Genomic DNA, 20,247 nt, shown 5'->3' on the forward strand with positions numbered 1-20,247 from the left:
TGTGAGAGAGAGAGAGAAGAGAATGTGGGGAGGGAGTGAGGGGGGTGGGGAGGGAGTGAGGGGGGTGGGGAGGGAGTGAGGGGGGTGAGGAGGGAGTGAGGGGGGTGGGGAGGGAGTGAGGGGGGTGGGGAGGGAGTGAGGGGGGTGACGAGACACTTGCGCATACATACGCACAGAGGTAAATTGTAAATCTGGGCTGCTGTGATGGAATGAGAGGGGAGTGGTGTGTTGCATTCTGCTGACAATGACTGCAGAGTTACACTACTGTAGCGTCACCATGGTACATCTATGAATATCCATGAGCATATGGGAGAACGATAGTAAACTGACCGGCAGGTAGACTGACAGCTAGGTATAGTCTACGATACTGTATAGACATGTAGAGGGTAGATAGGCACCCTTGCACAGTTAATTGTCTGTTTAAAGTTAGGGTTATGACTAGGGTTAAGGTTAAAGTTAGGGTTATGACTAGGGTTAGGGTTAAAGTTAGGGTTATGACTAGGGTTAGGGTTATGACTAGGGTTAGGGTTAAAGTTAGGGTTATGACTAGGGTTAGGGTTAAAGTTAGGGTTATGACTAGGGTTAGGGTTATGACTAGGGTTAGGGTTAAAGTTAGGGTTATGACTAAGGTTAGGGTTAAAGTTAGGGTTATGACTAGGGTTAGGGTTATGACTAGGGTTAGGGTTAAAGTTAGGGTTATGACTAGGGTTAGGGTTAAAGTTAGGGTTATGACTAGGGTTAGGGTTATGACTAGGGTTAGGGTTAAAGTTAGGGTTATGACTAGGGTTAAGGTTAAAGTTAGGGTTATGACTAGGGTTAGGGTTATGACTAGGGTTAGGGTTAAAGTTAGGGTTATGACTAGGGTTAGGGTTATGACTAGGGTTAGGGTTAAAGTTAGGGTTATGACTAGGGTTAGGGTTAAAGTTAGGGTTATGACTAGGGTTAGGGTTATGACTAGGGTTAGGGTTAAAGTTAGGGTTATGACTAGGGTTAGGGTTATGACTAGGGTTAGGGTTAAAGTTAGGGTTATGACTAGGGTTAGGGTTATGACTAGGGTTAGGGTTATGACTAGGGTTAGGGTTAAAGTTAGGGTTATGACTAGGGTTAGGGTTAAACCGGGGTGTGGACATGAAGTTAGCGTTAGGGTTCAGAACAAACGAGAACGTCTGGAAGCCGAGGCTAGGGTTAAAAAGCAGTATCCGTTCATTACCGAATTACATAATCACAATTCAAAACACATCCCTACCCACAACCCAAAATTATTGCATCACCGTTACGGTGAATTCTCATTATTGTAATTCACTCTCATGGTAATTAATCTAGAATCAATGCATCATTTGGAACCTTCATTTAGAAAGGCCATGGTGAGATTTGGGTTAAGAAGGAAGGTGTCATGATTTTAATATCAGTTAATTGACTCTTGTGTCATTGGCATAACGCTCCTGGGCTCCAACCCTAACACAATGGGACAAGGTGGAGATGTAATTGGGAAGATTTTGTGAATCAATTATGGGAATTACTAACTATTAATTGATTGGGATCCTACAGGATCACAACGATGTCCATGGGCTTGAACCAGGAGAGAAATCATCTGTGGTTAAACAATATGTAGGGTTGAACTGTTGCCAAAAAACCACACATGGTGGTAAAGTCTTTACATTTTGCTGGTCATATTCATTGATCTCCAACACCTGAAAATGTGAATGTATTTTCCTCTATAGTTACAGTAATTCCCATCCTCCACTAACAACTACTAACTCCATCACCACCACTTCAGCACAGACAACACGAACCCTGAGTCTCTTCTTTGCTTTGACTTTTTGACGTTTTTCTCAAAGCTGCGATCGTTCGTTATTGTCCTCATTATCAAAGCATGTTAAGGTCTGGTGGGGCTGAGGGAGTTGGTGATTGGATGGGAGAAGCTTAAGATGATGTTCTTGGTCATATTTGGGGATGTTTCTTTGCTCCTCTCTCCACTCCCAATGCACACTTAAGGTGATTTACTTACAGGGCTATTCCTCTTCTCCTCCTACTCCTCTTCCCTTCCTACTCTACTTCCCCTTCTCCTCTTCCCCTCCTCCTCCTCTTCTCCTCCTACTCCTCTTCCCCTCCTACTCCACTTATCCTGCTACTCCTCTTCCCCTCCTACTCCTCTTCCTCTCCTACTCCTCTTCCTCTCCTAGTCTTCCCCTCCTACTCCTCTTCTCCTCCTACTCCCATTCCCCTCCTAGTCTTCCCCTCCTACTCCTCTTCCCCTCCTATTCCTCTTCTCCTCCTAGTCTTCCCCTCCTACTCCACTTATCCTGCTACTCCTCTTCCCCTCCTAGTCTTCCCCTCCTACTCCTCTTACTCATATTCCCCTCCTAGTCTTCCCCTCCTACTCCTCTTCCCCTCCTACTCCTCTTCTCCTCCTATTCATCTTCCCCTCCTACTCCTCTTCCCTTCCTACTCTTCTGCTCCTACTCCTCTTCCCCTCCTATTCCTCTTCTCCTCCTACTTCTCGTCTCATCCTACTCCTTTCCCTACTCGTCTTCCCCTCCTACTCCTCTTCACCTCCTCCTCCTCCTCCCCTCCCCACCCTACTCTCCACCTCCTACTCCTCTTCCCCTCCTACTCCTCTTCCTCTCCTAGTCTTCCCCTCCTACTCCTCTTCTCCTCCTACTCCCATTCCCCTCCTAGTCTTCCCCCCCTACTCCTCTTCCCCTCCTTCTCCTTTCCCCTCCTACTCCTCTTCCCTTCCTACTCCACTTCCTTTTCCCCTCCTTCTCTTCCCGTCCTACTCCTCTTCTCCTCCTACTCCTCTTCCCCTTCTCCTCTTCCCCTCCTACTCATCTTCCCCTCCTTATCCTCTTCCCTTCCTACTCCACTTTCCCTTCTCCTCTTCCCCTCCTACTCCTCCTACTCGTCCCTTCCTACTCCTCTTCCCCTCCTTCTCCTCTTCCCTTCCTACTCCTCCTACTCTTCCCTTCCTACTCCTCTTCCCCTCCTTCTCTTCTTCCCTTCCTACTCCACTTCCCCTTCTCCTCTTCCCCTCCTACTCCTCTTCTCCTCCTACTCCTCTCCTCCTCCTACTCCTCTTCCCCTCCTACTCCTATTCCCCTCCTAGTCTTCCCCTCCTACTCCTCATCCTACTCCTCCTCTTCCCTTCATTCTCCACTTCCCCTTCTCCTTTCCCCTCTACTCCTCTTCTCCTCCTACTCCTCTTCTCTTCTCCTCCTACTCCTCTTCCCCTCCTACTCCTATTCCCCTCCTAGTCTTCCTCTCCTACTGCTCTTCCCCTCCTACTCATCTTGCCCTCCTACTCCTCTTCTCCTCCTACTCCTCTTTCCCTCCTAGTCTTCCCCTCCTACTCCTCTTCTCCTCCTACTCCTCTTCACCTCCTCCTCCTCCTCCCCTCCTCCTCCTCTTCCCATCCTACTCTCCACCTTCTACTCCTCTTCCTCTCCTACTCTTCTTCCCCTCCTACTCCTCTTCCCCTCCTACTCTTCTTCCCCTTCTACTCCTCTTCCCTTCATTCTACTCTTTCCCTCCTACTTCACTTCCCTTCCTACTCCTCTTCCCCTCCCACCCCTTCCCTACCTACTACTCTTCCCCTCCTTCTCATCTTCCTCCTTTTCCCCTCCTACTCCTCTTTCCCTCCTACTCTTCTTCACCTCCTCCTCTTCCCGTCCTAGTCCTCTTCTCCTCCTGCTCCTCTTCCTGTCCTCTTTAGATGAGTATAGATGTGTTCCTCTCCAGGTCCTCCTGCTGGTTTCATCTGTCCTTACTGTTCCTGCAGGGGTTCAACCTCTCCTCTTCTCTATTTCTGTCTGTCTCTCTCTCACTCTGCCCCTTCATCCCCATCTCAGCGGAGTATGCCTTCTCTCTCACTGTGGCTGTCTGGTATTAAACTAACTTTCCCCGTGTGTGTGTGTGTGTGTGTGTGTGTGTGTGTGTGTGTGTGAGAGAGAGAGAGAGAGAGAGAGAGAGAGAGAGAGAGAGAGAGATAGAGAGAGAGAGAGAGAGAGAGAGAGAGAGAGTCAAAAGGGTTCTAATGCTCCTCCCCTCCCCATCCTACTCTCCACCTCCTACTCCTCTTCCTCTCCTACTCTTCTTCTCCTCCTACTCCTCTTCCCCTCCTACTCTTCACTTCCTACTCCTCTTCCCCTCCTTCTCCTTTCCCCTCCTACTCCTCTTCCCTCCCCTTCCTACTCCACTTCCTTTTCCCCTCCTTCTCTTCCCGTCCTACTCCTCTTCTCCTCCTACTCCTCTTCCCCTCCTACTCATCTTCCCCTCCTTCTCCTCTTCCCTTCCTACTCCACTTCCCCTTCTCCTCTTCCCCTCCTACTCCTCTTCTCCTCCTACTCCTCTCAAAAGGGTTCTAATGCTCAGTGCTCATTCTGGCACACGTACTCCAGCGCAATGTTAAACTGGGAGGGAGGAGAGAGGAGTGTGTGCATGCGTGTGTGTGTGTGTGCTGACAGGGCATCCTGCTGACACAGACTACCATCCCTTGCCTCTCGGTCACCCCGGTGTGTGTATGTGTGTGTAGGTCTCCGTGCCTGCATGTGTGTTTTATAGACTGGTGTGTGTATGTGTGTGTAGGTCTCCGTGCCTGCATGCGTGTTTTATAGACTGGTGTGTGTATGTGTGTGTAGGTCTCTGTGCCTGCATGTGTGTTTTATAGACTGCGCATTAACCATCACTCGTCAAAAGCCTGAGAGAGACAAAGAGATGGTAACCGTGTAAGCATTTTAGAGAGAGAGGTTTGGGATATGGATATTGGGCATTACCATAAAATAGCAGCTAATGACATTCAAACAGCGTTCCTCAGAGATGGAAGATCATTGACAGGAGAAAGAGAAGGAAATAGAAGATGAGCGAAAATGAAGAAAAGGAAGAAGGGGTCCTAGAGAAGTCTGAGTAGAGGACAGTGGGAATCTACTCTTTACAGTGATTATATCTGTGGAAACAGGATTGCTTCAGGACTGACAGAAAGAGATGCTCCCTAGTAATAACAACCAGTCCAGCTGTCAGTCTACTACTTCTGATTACCATTGCAGATTCAGGAGACAATGTATCTTTGGTCAAAAGTAGTGCCCTAAACTAATATTTAACCATTCTTAAACAACTTTCAACCCTTTATAAACGAAACTATAGTGTACACTGTACAGAACAGCAGAGTCACAGTGTTGATAATTTGCTCTGTGACTTTTGCCACAAACTAAGATAAACAGCAACCCAAACATATCACATTAAGCCTGCACACGGCCAGAGACCAACTGACCTTTACACGCGCACACACACACACACACACTAAACATATTTGTTTGTGTGTTTTAAAGACATAGAGAGCTAGAGACAGAGCTTCCTAATTCACTATGACATCCAGTCTTCTACAATGCCTCCTACCAAACACAATCACCACTCTCAGTGCCCTGCTCTTGCTTCTGTCTACCTCTAGAGTAAAACCTCCTGAATACACAAAGCCTCTCTCTATCTCTAGAGTAAAACCTCCTGAATACACAAAGCCTCTCTCTACCTCTAGAGTAAAACCTCCTGAATAAACAAAGCCTCTCTCTACCTCTAGAGTAAAACCTCCTGAATACACAAAGCCTCTCTCTATCTCTAGAGTAAAACCTCCTGAATAAACAAAGCCTCTCTCTACCTCTAGAGTAAAACCTCCTGAATACACAAAGCCTCTCTCTACCTCTAGAGTAAAACCTCCTGAATAAACAAAGCCTCTCTCTACCTCTAGAGTAAAACCTCCTGAATACACAAAGCCTCTCTCTACCTCTAGAGTAAAACCTCCTGAATACACAAAGCCTCTCTGATGATGCCACAGCTCTTAAACAGTACAGCTTAGGCAGGAGTCAATACCCCACACAAATCATTAGTGGTCAATGACTTCATACTGTATCTGAATTATCTCCTCCTTTCAACATCTAACTTGTTGTTCTGCCTCCCATTCACTTTTTTTACCCATTTGCTGTGTTATCACCCCCCCCCCCCCCCTCCACTCCCCATCCTTCTTCTCTCTACCCCATTTTTATCTTGTTCACTAGTTCTCGTTCAACTTCCTGTTCACAAGAGTTGATGTTGCTGGGAGGCACTCCAAATCTCTACTTGTGATTGTCACAGCAGGCGTGTGTGTGTGTGTGTGTGTGTGTGTGTGTGTGTGTGTGTGTGTGTGTGTGTGTGTGTGTGTGTGTGTGTGTGTGTGTGTGTGTGTGTGTGTGTGTGTGTGTGTGTGTGTGTGTGTGTGTGTGTGTGTGTGTGTGTGTGTGTGTGTGTATATGCGTGTGTGGTGCGGTGCGTGCGTGTGTATGCGTGCATATTAGTGTTAAGCTTGACATCAATGACTTAACTGTATAAATCTTCTACACTGATTTTGTGAGTTAGAGGTACAGTTCGAGAAGTTCATAGAAATGGTACCTTATGCATGTCATGTTGTGGTAGATGTGTAATTTTATACCTAAGCGTATTAAAGCAACAGATGCAGAAAAGAGGAATGAGGAGAGAGAGAGAGACAGAGAGAGAGAGCGAGAGAGAGAGAGAGAGAGAGAGAGAGAGAGAGAGAGAGAGTGAGAGTGAGAGTGAGCGTGTGTGTTCGCCAGTGGAGTTGTAACCACTGATTTTCTGTGTGTTCTCATTGCAGTATGACTCCCATTTCCTATCTACTCCCAGCCCACATTTGAAGTGGTATTGCATGCTGAGTTATCTATCTCATGCTTGTTATTCTGATTATTCTTAGGACATCAAACCAACTGAGACAAAAGCCTGGCTTTATTATTTTTAGATGGGGAAGGAGGGATTTCATTTTGGGGGAAGGGATGTAATGGGGAGGAAGAGGGACGGAAGATTTGATTTAGGCTTATTCCGGTTATTTAGAGATGGGTTAAGTAGCGGTGAGGAAACTGAGAAGAGGATGGAAGAACCTGACAAGTAAACAGACACATAAGTAGGCTACACACACACACACACACACACACACACACACACACACACACACACACACACACACACACACACACACACACACACACACACACACACAAACTGTGGTAGTGTGAAGTCGTTTGAACCAGAGAGACTGCGACAGACACACACACACATTAGGCAAATGTCAAAAAGACTACCAATAAGTTCTCATCGTTACAAAGTTAGACGCAAACAACAAAATAATGTCACACTTCATTCCAAACACTGGTGTGAAAGAGAAAAGGGAGGAGGGGGAAAGGAAAGTAGAAAAGACGTTAAGGAGAGTAAGCCAAAGAGCAGCGGAAAGAAAAAAATAAGAAATATATCGTGAAAATACACTCTTCATTTAGAAACAGACAAAAACATAGTTTTAAATTCAGGGAAAATGAGCCTCACTGTCCACCTCACCATTCCCCCAACAGTCTGGTTTCACATGGCTCGATGTCCCTTGGTGCAGAGAGGTGATACACACAGTTATACTGTATGATGTGTTGGTACCGGAGCCAGGAAGAGATATGATTGGTTGGTTTAAAGAAGTCCTGGACACGGACATATTGAACTTTAAAATAGATTTTATGCCTTGCAATGTTTATTTTATTATTATTTTCCATTTTAAAGTCTTTCTCAATTCAGATAAGTAATGCAAATAAAAATAAAAATAATTCGCATTATTCAAAGTGCTATTTGAACCCATAAAACTCCACTGCAGTGGATAGCAGACGTCTTCTGGGCTCCTGACCAATTCTGCTATTTTTTTTAAGCTTATCTTAACTTTTTTTGTGTATAATGTCTCCTCCATCATTTCCTATGACAGAAAACAGCCTCTGAACATCAGAACAGCGATCACTAATCCCGAATTTGGACAAAAATGTCTACTTCAACGAGTTGCCAGCACATGATTCTGCTTACTCCGGACCAGGCCCTAATCCCTGGGATTTGAAAGAGGAAGCCACTGTGAAAAATAGGCATGCGAGCCAGCAGCCTCACAAGACTACGTCGGCGAGCTGTCACGCGGAATGATGCTGGAGGGACGAAGCAGGTACGGGGAGTAAACATTTAATAAACAACTGACATAGACGAGACAAGTACAGCGTCAGCAAACAGAAACTAAGACAAAAAACAATCAGTGCAGCAGCAGGGAACAGAGCAAGGGAACAGACAAATATAGGGGAGGAAAATAACATGTGATAAGTGAGTCCAGGTGAGTCCAATAACGCTGATGCGAGTGATGGGGGGAAGGCAGGTGTGCGTGACGGATGGCAGGAGTGCTTGATGCAGGGTAATCTGGCACCCTCAAGCGCCAGGGGAAGGGAAGAGCGGGAGCAGACGTGACACGAGCAAATAGACCGCCATTGCCCTCTGTTCTATTGGCGAACGTGTCATCACTGGAGAACAAACTGGAAGAGCTCAGTTCAAGACTATCCTATCAACGGGACCTGAAAAACTGTAGTATCCTCAGAGTCATGGCTGAACGAGGACACGGAGTGCATTCGGAAAGTATTCAGACTCCTTGACTTTATCCCCATTTTGTCATGGTACAGCCTTATTCTAAAAACGATTAAATTGTTTTTTTTCCCTCATCAATCTACACACAATGCCCCATAATGACAAAGCAAAAACAGGTTTTAGAAATTTTAGCAAATGTGTAATTTTTGTGGGGGGGAAATATCACATATATAAGTATTCAGACCCTTTACTCACTACTTTGTTGAAGCACCTTCGGCAGCGATTACAGCCTTGAGTTTCATTGGGTATGACAGTGGAGGCTCGTCAAAGGAGTAAGGGGAGGACCATCCTCCTTAGTGAATTTCGTAAAACATTTAAAAAGTTATACTTTTTAGATAAAACTATACTAAATATAACCACATGTCACCAAATAACTGATTAAAACACTATTTTACAAAGGTCTACAGTAGCCTCAACAGCACAATGTTGTAGCACCATGTTGTAGTCGGAGGACAGCTAGCTTCTGTCCTCCTCTGGGTACATTGACTTCAATACAAAACCAAGGAGGCTCATGGTTCTCACCTCTTTCCATAGACTTATACAGTAATTATGACAACTTCCGGAGGACTTCCTCCAGCTTATCAGAGCTCTTACTGCGTGAACTGACATGTTGTCCACCAAATCAAAGGATCAGAGAATTAATTGAATACTGAAAGCACAAGCTACTGCTAGCTAGCACTGCAGTGTATACAATGTGTTGAGTAGTTGACTCAAAGAGAGAGAAAGACAATAGTTGAACAGTTTTGAACAAATTAATTTCTTACAAAATGAAGGAGAAGCCAGAGAGAAATAGAGATTATTTTTCACTTACAGTACTTACCTATCAAATGCATCTATCTAGTTTAGCCCATTTAAACACCCTGCTCAAACAGAGGGATGCTATGTTAGCAAGCTGGCTATGACTATCCAACACAACACTGGAACAAGGTAAGCTTTTGGTATTACTAATTTATTGCCACTGGGGTAACTGCTTACTGACTGTACACTAACGTTACTGCATGATTGTGGTTGGTTTACCAACGCATTAGTTCTATTAGTTATGCTGACTATGACGTTAATTTAGCTAATATGGTGACAATAATGTGGGCTGTATGTAGCGGTTTGGCTTGGCAAGGTCACATACAGCTAATGTGCTGTGCATTGAAGTCCACAAGCGAAGGAAGGAATACAACGTGGCCGTTATGAGAGTGAACTCTGTTTACGCGTGATCAGGGGTATTTTCATTCAGCCGATTCTGTTGAAAAACGTCCTTAAACGGAAGCAAATGGAACAAAACGGGGATAAACATACCTGAATTTGGCCAATGAAACTCTCGTTTGCAACTATTGGACTAATGATTACACCCTATATCAGCTAGATGCAGGCAAGCGGTATTGAATGTCACTGTCTGAACCTACGTTGTAAACTTTAATTCATAGGCTAGGTTGTAGCAACCACATAATGGTTATAGGGAAAATTTGAGTATAATGTAATAGCCTAAACCTATCGATGTTACATTGAACTGGGTGAATGGAATATGAATGAGAGTCATCCAATATGCTGTAATAGAAGTAAAGATGCTCATGACAAAATAAATCGTCCTCCCTCATCAAGGTTGCTGGATCGAATACCGTGCTGACAAGGTAAAAATCGGTAGTTCTGCCCCTGAGCAAGGCAGTTAACCCACTGTTCCCTGGGAGCCGAAAATGTGGATGTTGATTAAGGAAGCACCCGCACCTTAATCAAAGTACATTTCTTTGCCACATTTTTGCAGTTTTACTCTAGGTTTCCTTCACTTCACTCTGTCATTTAGGTTAGTATTGTGGACTAAATGCAATGTTGTTGCTCCGTCCTCAGTTTCCTCTTATCACAGCCATTGCAACTGTTTTAAAGTAACTATTGGCCTCATGGTGAAATCCCGGAGCGATTTCCTTCCTCTCTGGAAACTGAGTTAGGAAGGACGCATGTATCTTTGTAGTGACTGTGTGTATTGATACACCATCCAAAGCGTAATCGCTAACTACAACATGCTTAAAGAGATATCTACCAATAGGTACCCTTTTTTGCTAGGCACTGGAAAACCTCCCTAGTCTTTGTTGTTGAATCTGTGCTTGAAATTCACTTCTCGACTGAGACAGTTTTACCAACGCACAGTAGTTACCAACGCACAGTAGCTGTGCGTTGGTAAAATCACTGGAGAAGCCCCCCCCCCAAAAAGCCACATTACAACCTTTGTGTTGTGATAATTTCATTGTTGGCATTTGTCATATATACACATATTCATATATATAGCTCATATATCAAGCACATATATTAAGCCGCCTGACTCAAGTCATTGCACGCACCCCTGTCCAAACAGGAAGTACCCTACCCCCAGCCATAAACTGCCCCTCTCAGTTCTCTTATCTTACAACCCCAGGACACACACAGACACGATCCCCTGACACACAAATACCTTCTTGCATAAACACACACACTTCATCCCCCCCTCTACTGGTCGGGTGCCCAGAGCAGAAGACTGCTGCGCACCAATGGGGCTCCTGCTCTGGCTAGAGCAGGTCCGCCTCCAACTCTTCGGGACCAGTCAGAAGACCACCACGACAAGACTCCACCTACATTATTCTATGTATAAAAACTGTTGTAACCTTTGTTTAGGTCCCTTTTTCAGCTAACTCCATTTGAGCTATATGAATCAGGTCCGTGCACGTTAAAACTGCAGGACAAGATATCTTTTGACTCAATAAACTGCCATTTTGCTACAACTGAAATCCACTCTGTCCAGCGTCCATGATTTGGTCTCGTTCTCCTGTAAGTTAATCATCAACACTTTTTAACATGTTAATTAATTTGCCTTGCGACTGTGATATATAGGATTAAAGGCAGAGACAATAAGAAGACACGGTGGCAGAATAAATTCAACCACACCTTTGTTTTATCACCAAACCGGACAGCAACCTCTGTCCAGTGAAGTACAGTAACAGACATGACCACTAAACAGCTGAGAGTTACAGAGAGTTACCACAAGTCGCAAAGAAAACAGGAGCTGCCTCTACTATTCCAGCACCATTTCAACTTCAAATGTTTAACATCATAAAATCCCCTCTGCTTAGTCTAATATAGTGACAACTAAAAGATACCGAAAACATTTTAGTCCAATCAACGTACGCTAAATATGATATGGCTCTCCGTGGTTCTGATTTCTGTGTGTGTGTGTGTGTGTGTGCGTGCGTGCAAGTAGAAAAATATGTTAGCCTTGTAGAGAAATGCCAATGCCATCCTCCTCCCTTTCATGTTGACAAAACAGTCTATCCCTCTGTCATGCAGTACACGCTTACATTTTTTGTTGTCCCAGGCTACCTGGCAAAAAAGCTTGCTCGCTAGCCTAACTTCTATTCATGGGCAACGTTAGCTAGTTAACATTAGCCTTTACATCTAGCTACATATTGAACTTCCATCCTCTCAGGCGAGGGGCACAACAATGTATGAATTAATCGGTGGATCAGAATCACCGCTATAATCAATGGCCGGTACGGAGAATTAAGTAAAACCATCTCCATCCATGGCTAATTTGGGAAAGAGATCATTTTAGCTGGCTAGCTAGCCACTGGAGGAAAACAACACAACAAGATGAATTAAATCAAACATTTCTGTCAATTATGTATTCTCTCAATGGGATTTGATAGGAGTGACGTCAAATCGAAGCTGGCTTCCCTTGACACTTTTCTTTGGTGCGCCAGGTCCATTCACAGTTGAGCTCGGTCAGTTTAGCTCAATGCTGATTGGCACATTTTTTATACTTTTTTGTCAAGGGATGCCAGATGCTCTCTGGCTTCCCTTAACTTCAATGCAACGAGCGGCAACAATGTCATACTCGTTTGGACCAGACAGAATCAGATAGATGGCCATCACGTAGAGAGACAGAGGGGCGCTGTTTCACTATCTCGGATTAGAGCTTTGGGCCAGTAACCGAAAGGTTGCTGGATCGAATCCTCAAGCTGACAAGGTAAAAATATGTTGGTGCCGAAGACGTGGATGTCGATTATGGCAGCCCCCCGCACCTCTCTGATTCAGAGGTGGGTGAAATGCGGAAGACACTGACTAGGTACCCCCCTTTCCCTTTCCCCTGTTAGATACAGTCAGACTTGTGAATTGAAGGAAAATTATAAAAACATTTTTGGGGAATCCGGACTTGTTATCCATGAATACACAACACTGCTTACAGATAATTGTATGTGATTGGTACAGAGATGGTGTACTCAAAAATCATGTCATAATCGCGATTACTGCACACAGAGTGAGTCCATGCAACTCATTACTCCTGAACTTATTTAGGCTTGACACAACAAAGGTGTTGAATACTTATTTTGAAGTAATTTGTCGTCCCCCACTTTGCCATTATGGGGTATTGTGACAAAAAACCTAAATTTCATCAATTTTATATTCAGGCTGTAACACAACAAAATGTTGGCACTGTAGCTACCTCAATTACCTCGTAACCCTGCACCTCGATACTGGTACTAGCTGTATATATTTTTTACTCGTTATTGTTATTTATTATTCACTGTGTATTTATTCATTGTGTCATCATTTATACTTTTAATTTAAATTTTGTATCTTTAACTTTGCATTGTTGGAAAAGGAGACCCATAAGTACGCATTTCACTGTTAGTCTACACCTGTTGTTTACAAAGCATTTAACAATGTGATTTGATTTGTTCAGCTCCAACATTTATCTGATGTTTGTTTATGTTGGGTCCTGCCCAGCCTAGCTCAGGTCAGGCATCATTCCTTGACCCAGCATGCATTTCCCTCTCCTGTTGGTCTGAACCATCCCATGGTGACTGTGGCTGCTGTAGGTTCTACAGTGTAGGTCACAGTCCCTTTATACCACCATATCATCTCCAGGCTACAGATCAATCCCTAAAACAATCCCTAAATCGGTTTTCACACCTAACGGACAGGATAGAGGGGGGGGGGGGGAGAGGGAGAGAGCGTGAGAGAGAGCGAGAGAGCGAGAGAGAGAGGTAGAAGGGATATTGAGGAGGGAGAGTCATAATATCTATCATCAGGATCTCTTCCAAATTTGAATAGTAAAAAAAAAACCCAACAGTGTCATGGTTGATTTGTATCTGTTCCGTTGATTCAGGCATTGGGGAAGGCAGCTGTATAAATTGCTAATCAAACCCGGCTAAGGAGAGTGACAGGTATTCTCAATGGAGCCTGGTGAAGCTTATTCACTTCTATAAATCATTCTGTCCAGTTAAATGGAGGAATATGAGCTGGTTATTTGCATCTTCTTTCATTTACAAAAGGTCAGGTCTGACAAGAGGTCCACAGAGTAACCAGACATGCAATGTAATGTGTGTGTATGTGTGTGTGTATGTGTGTGTACATGTAATTCAACTGTAAAAATGTATTATTACTAGGGCTGTTATGGTGACCATATTACCTCCACACTGGCGGTCACGAGTCATGATTGCAGTCAAATTTCACGCGACCGTTGAGTCACGGTAATTAGGCTTCTCCAAGCTCTGATGCTGTTGATGGTCATTAGTAGCCTACCATACGTGCTAACTGCCTGGTACTCAGCACTCTATTGTTCCTCTAATCACTCTGACATTGTAAATGTCATCGAAAATCAAATCAGACACTTCATCAGAGCTCATGAGCTCATGTTGAGCAACATTTCTATCGGCTATGCAATTGTGTGAGAAAACAGAGTGATGGCCTCTATTAAAAAGAGGAGGATCCCATCAGCTTTCTATAGACTAGACCTACTATTTTTATTTATCAACTTTCCTAATATTAAGCACATTTATTTTTTTCCGCTGCACCTTTTTCGTTACAGGTGCATGATAATATTCCATTCTAAATCAAAACAAATTTCACACATATATTATTTAGTATATGTAAAGACAAGATTAAATCAAGAATAGTGTGATGGGTGCACATTTTGGGGAATAGGGAATATTTAGAGGTGGAAACTTTCCGTGGGAATTAACAGGAATATATGGGAATTAACGGAAATATATGCAAATTAATATTAATACCATTTAAATGTAGATGTTTTTTTTGCATTGGATATATTTACCATATCATATGGAGACAGAAAAATAAACCTTTTAACTTACCATAAGTAGACATAATAACAAATGCTTCAATTTTCTCAATAGAAAAAAATAAGATTTTTAGTTACGAATTTAAATTTAATTAAATGAGTTGACACATGGGATGATTTCACTGAACAAGAAAATAAAGGGAATATTGAATGATTCCCAATGATCCATCGCATCTCCCAAAAATGTTTTCAACATACATCTGTAAAATGATAGTCTAGAAACCAAAGCTTTGGTTGTCTTCCTCTCAGGCTTCCATGTCTTCTCCCTGGATCTCCTCAATGTCCACCTCTCGAACATCAGACTATGAGGCCTCATCTTCACTGTCACTTTCCAACCTTGTTGAGGATGGCTCGTTGTCATGCTCAAAAAGCCTAAAATTTGCCCGGATGGCCACAAATTGTTCAATCCTTGTATTGGTCAGCCTGTTGCGTGCTTTGGTGTGTCTGTTCCCAAACAAGGACCAGTTGCGCTCTGAGTTGGCTGATGTTGGGTTTTGGAGGATGATGGAGGCAACAGGGGAAAGAGCCTCAGATCCACAAAGTCCCTTCCACCAGGTGGCTGATGAGATATGTTTGCACGACTGCCATATTGCATCTCCATTCCAAAGCCCTTGCTGGATGTGTACTTCACCAGACTGCCAACAACCTTGCCCTCATACAGGCCAAGGTGGCGAGACACGGTAGTGATGACACCATAGGCCTTGTTGATCTCTGCACCATGCTCTTGCCATCATACTTGGTGTCCAACATGTACGCTGTGGCATGTATGGGCTTCAGGCAGAAGTCTTCACGCTTTTTGATGTATTTCAGAAATGCAGTTTCCTCTGCTTGGAGCAACAGTGAAGTGGGCACGGCAGTACGGATTTCTTCTCTTACATCTGCAAGCAGTCTGAACATCAGACAGGGTGGCATTGTCTCCCTCAATCAGTGCAATGGCTACTGCTATAGGTTTCAGGAGTTTCAGGCTGCTTACCACTTTTTCCCAAAATACGTCATCCAGGAGGATCCTCTCGGTGGGGCTATCCATATCGGCAGACTGTGATATGGCCATTTCTTGGAGACTCCTTCCCCTTCAGGAAACTGTCAAAGATGATGACAACACCACCCCAACAGGTGTTGCTGGGTAGCTTCAATGTGGTGCTCTTATTCTTCTCACTGCTTGGTGAGGTAGATTGCTGCTATTACTTGACGACTCTTCAGCTACCTAACCGTTTCCTTGGCTCTCTTGTAGAGTGTATCCATTTTCAGTGCCATGATGTCCTTGAGGAGCAGATTCAATGCATGAGCAGCACAACCAATGGGTGTGATGTGAGGGTTGGACTCCTCCACTTTAGACCAAGCAGCCTTCATGTTCGCAGCATTGTCTGTCACCAGTGCAAATACCTTCTGTGGTCCAAGGCCATTGATGACTGCCTTCAGCTTATCTGCAATGTGGAGACCGGTGTGTCTGTTGTCCCTTGTGTCGGTGCTCTTGTAGAATACTGGTTGAGGGGTGGAGATTATGTAGTTCATTATTCCTTGCCCATGAACATTCATCCACCCATCCACCCATTGCAATACAGTCTGCTTTCTCTATGATTTGCTTGACCTTAACTTGAACTCTGCTGAACTCTGTCTCCCATGCTTGTTCAATGAACCATGAACAATTAATGAACATGTGTAATGAAACAGCAGGGAGCAGGTCTCGAACCCTCAACCTGCGAGCCCGAGGTCCGGCGCGCTATTGACTGTGCCGCAAAAGCATGCTCGCTGTGGCAGGGTCGATTTCGGCGCTTATAAACAGGCAATAAATTGCAATGTCCGTACTGTGAGACGCCTAAAACAATGCTACAGGGAGACAGGACGGACAGCTGATTGTCCTCGCAGTGGCAGACCACATGTAACAACACCTGCACAGGATCGGTACAGCCGAACATCACACCTGCAGGACAGGTACAGGATGGCAACAACAACTGCCCGAGTTACACCAGGAACGCACAATCCCTCCAGCAGTGCTCAGACTGTCCGCAATAGGCTGAGAGGCTGGACTGAGGGCTTGTAGGCCTGTTGTAAGGCAGGTCCTCATCAGACATCAGTGGCAACAACGTTGCCTATGGGCACAAACCCACTGTTGCTGGACCAGACAGGACTGGCAAAAAGTGCTCTTCACTGACGAGTCGCGGTTTTGTCTCACCAGGGGTGATGGTCGGATTCGCTTTTATCGTCAAAGGAATGAGCGTTACACCGAGGCCTGTACTCTGGAGCGTGATCTATTTGGAGGTGGAGGGTCCATCATGGTCTGGGGCGGTGTGTCACAGCATCATCGGACTGAGCTTGTTGTCATTGCAGGCAATCTCCACGCTGTGCGTTACAGGAAAGACATCCTCCTCCCTCATGTCGTACCCTTCCTGCAGGCTCATCCTGACATGACCCTCCAGCATGACAATGCCACCAGCCATACTGCTCATTCTGTGCGTGATTTCCTGCAAGACAAGAATGTCATTGTTCTGCCATGGCCAGCGAAGAGCCCGGATCTCAATCCCATTGAGCACTTCTGGGACCTGTTGGATCGGAGGGTGAGGGCTAGGGCCATTCCCCCCAGAAAGGTCAGGGAACTAGCAGGTGCCTTGGTGGAAGAGTGGGGTAACATCTCACAGCAAGAACTGGCAAATCTGGTGCAGTCCATGAGAAGGAGATCCACTGCAGATCTAAATGCAGATGGTGGCCACACCAAATACTGAATGTTACTTTTGATTTTGACCCCCCCCCCCCCCCCCCCCTTTGTTCAGGGACACATTATTCCAAATTCTGTTAGTCACATGTCTGTGGAACTTGTTCAGTTTATGTCTCAGTTGTTGAATCTTGTTATGTTCATACAAATATTTACACATTTTAAGTTTGCTGAAAATAAACGCAGTTGACAGTAAGAGGACGTTTCTTTTATTGCTGAGATTATTAAAGATCAATACATATAGCCCAACATTTGTATCACAACTAAAGTTACATTAATAACTCTAAATTAAATATATAAGCGTACCTGTTTCTTTGTTAATTGCTCAACACAAAATAGCTGCATGTGCGTGCTCCCTCAAATCCATTATATTTTCTATTTTATTCAGCTATGTTCACTTGTAGTATTCATACTATAAAATAATGCCACTGATTGTTGGAGTGCTGTAGAGATTGTTGTCCTTCTGGAAGGTTCTCCCATCTACACAGAAGAACTCTAGAGCTCTGTCCGAGTGACTATCGGGTTCTTGGTCACATCCCTGACCAAAGCCCTTCTCCCCCGATTGCTCAGATTGGCCGGGCGGCCAGCTTTAGGAAGAGTCTTGGTGGTTCCAAACTTCTTCCATTTAAGAATGATTGAGGCCACCTTGTTCTTGGGGACCTTCAACACTGCAGAAATGTTTTGGTACCCTTCCCCAGATCTGTGTCTCGGAGCTCTATGGGTATTCCTTCGACCTCATGGCTTGGTTTTTGCTCTGACATGCACTGTCAACTGTGGGACTGTTATGTAGACAGGTGTGTGCCTTTGCAAATCATGTCCAATCAGTTGAATTTACCACAGGTATACTCCAATCAAGTTGTAGAAACATTTCAAGGATGATCAATGGAAACAGGATGCACCTGAGATCAATTTAGAGTCTCATAGCAAAGGGTCTGAATACTCATGTAAATAAGGTATAAGGCTTTTCATTTAGGATTTTGCCTGTGCTTCTCTATTATGTTTAATTTTATCATAAATAACTCCCTAATTCTTGCCGATGACAAGCATACCCATAACATGATGCAGCCACCACCATGCTTGAAAATATGAAGAGTGGTACTCAGTGATGTGTTGTGTTGGATTTTCCCCAAACATAATGCTTTGTATTCAGGACACAAAGTACATTTCTTCACTACATTTTTTACAGTTTTACTTTAGTGCCTTATTGCAAACAGGATGCATGTTTTGGAATATTTTTATTCTGTACAAGGCCTTCATTTCACTCTGTCATTTACTTTAGTATTGTGGAGTAACTACAATGTTGTTGATCCATCCTCAGTTTTCTCCTTTAATTTTTTATTTGTTTTTAAATTTAACCTATATTTAATTAGGCAAGTCAGTTAAGAACAAATTCTTATTTACAATTATGGCCTACACCGGCCAAACCCAGACGACGCTGGGTCAATTGTGCGCCGTCCTATGGGACTCCCAATCACAGCCGGTTGTGATACAGCCTGGAATCTAACCAGAGTGTCGTCTCAAGCACTGAGATGCAGCGCTTTAGACCGCTGCGCCACTCAGGAGCCAAATCATAGCCATTAAATATTTCAATGTTTACAAGCCCTCATTTTTGGACCACTAAATAACTGAGAGTTACAGAGTTACCTCAAGTCGCAAAGAAAACAGAAACGGCCTCTACTATTCCAGCACCATTTCAACTTCAAATGTTTAACATCATAAAATCCCCTCTGCTTAGTCTAATATAGTGACAACTAAAAGATACCAAAAACATTTTAGTCCAATCAACATAAGCTAAATATGATATGGCTCTCCATGGTTCTGATTTCTGTGTGTGTGTGTGCGTGCGTGCGCGTTCGTGCAAGTAGAAAAATATGTTAGCCTACTTGAAGAGAAATGCCAATGCCATCCTCCTCTCTTTTATGTTGACGAAACGGTCAATCACTCTGTAATGCAGTACATGCTTACATTTTTTGTTGTCCTAGACTACCTGGCTAAAATGCTTCTTCGCTAGCCTAACTTCTATTCATGGGCAACGTTAGCTAGTTAACATTAGCCTTTACATCTAGCTACATATTGAACTTCCATCCTCTCTGGCCAGGGGCACAACAATGTATGAGTTAATGTTTGGATCCAAATCGGCGTTATAATCGTTATGGCCAGTACGGAGAATGAAGTAAAACCATCTCCATCTATGTTTAATTTGGGAAAGAGATCATTTTAGCTGGCTAGCTAGCCACTGGAGGAAAACAACGCAACAAGATGCAACAATTCAATTTGTTCTGTCAATGATGTATTCTCTCAATGGGATTTGATAGGAGTGATTCCAAATCCAAGCTGGACACTTATTTTGGATGTGCCAGGACCATTTACAGTTGAGCTCGCTCAGTTTAGCTCAACGCTGATTGGCAAAATGTTTACACTTTTTTTGTCAAGGGATGTCAGATGCTTGCTGGCTTCCCTTAACTTCAATGTTACAGGCGGCAACAATGTCATACAGACAGCATCAGATAGATGGACTACACGTAGAGAGACAGAGGGGCACTGTTTCACTATCTCGGATGCTTTCTCCTGTAAGATACATTCAGCCTCATGCGAAATGAAGGAAAATGATGAGAACAATTTTTTGGAGAAGCCTGGCTTGGCGTGCATGAATACACGCCACTGCTTACAGATCATTGTATGTGTGTGGTACAGAGATGGGGTAGTCAAAAATCATGTTAATCACTATTATTGCAAACAGAGTGAGTCCATGCAACATATTATGTGACTCGTTAAGCACATTTTAACTCATGTACATATAGAGGCTTGACATAACAAAGGTGTTGATTTAAAAAAAACGACCACTTTGACATGGGGGGACATATGTGTAGATCATAGGCTGTAACACAACAAAATGTGGAAAAGGTCAAGGGGTGTGAATACTTTCATAAGGCACTGTAGCTACCTCAATTACCTCGTAACCCTGCACCTCGAC

This window comes from Oncorhynchus mykiss, chromosome 20 (genome assembly GCF_057628025.1).
Source record: "Oncorhynchus mykiss isolate SJ-2025 chromosome 20, ASM5762802v1, whole genome shotgun sequence".
NCBI classification, from domain to species: domain Eukaryota; kingdom Metazoa; phylum Chordata; class Actinopteri; order Salmoniformes; family Salmonidae; genus Oncorhynchus; species Oncorhynchus mykiss.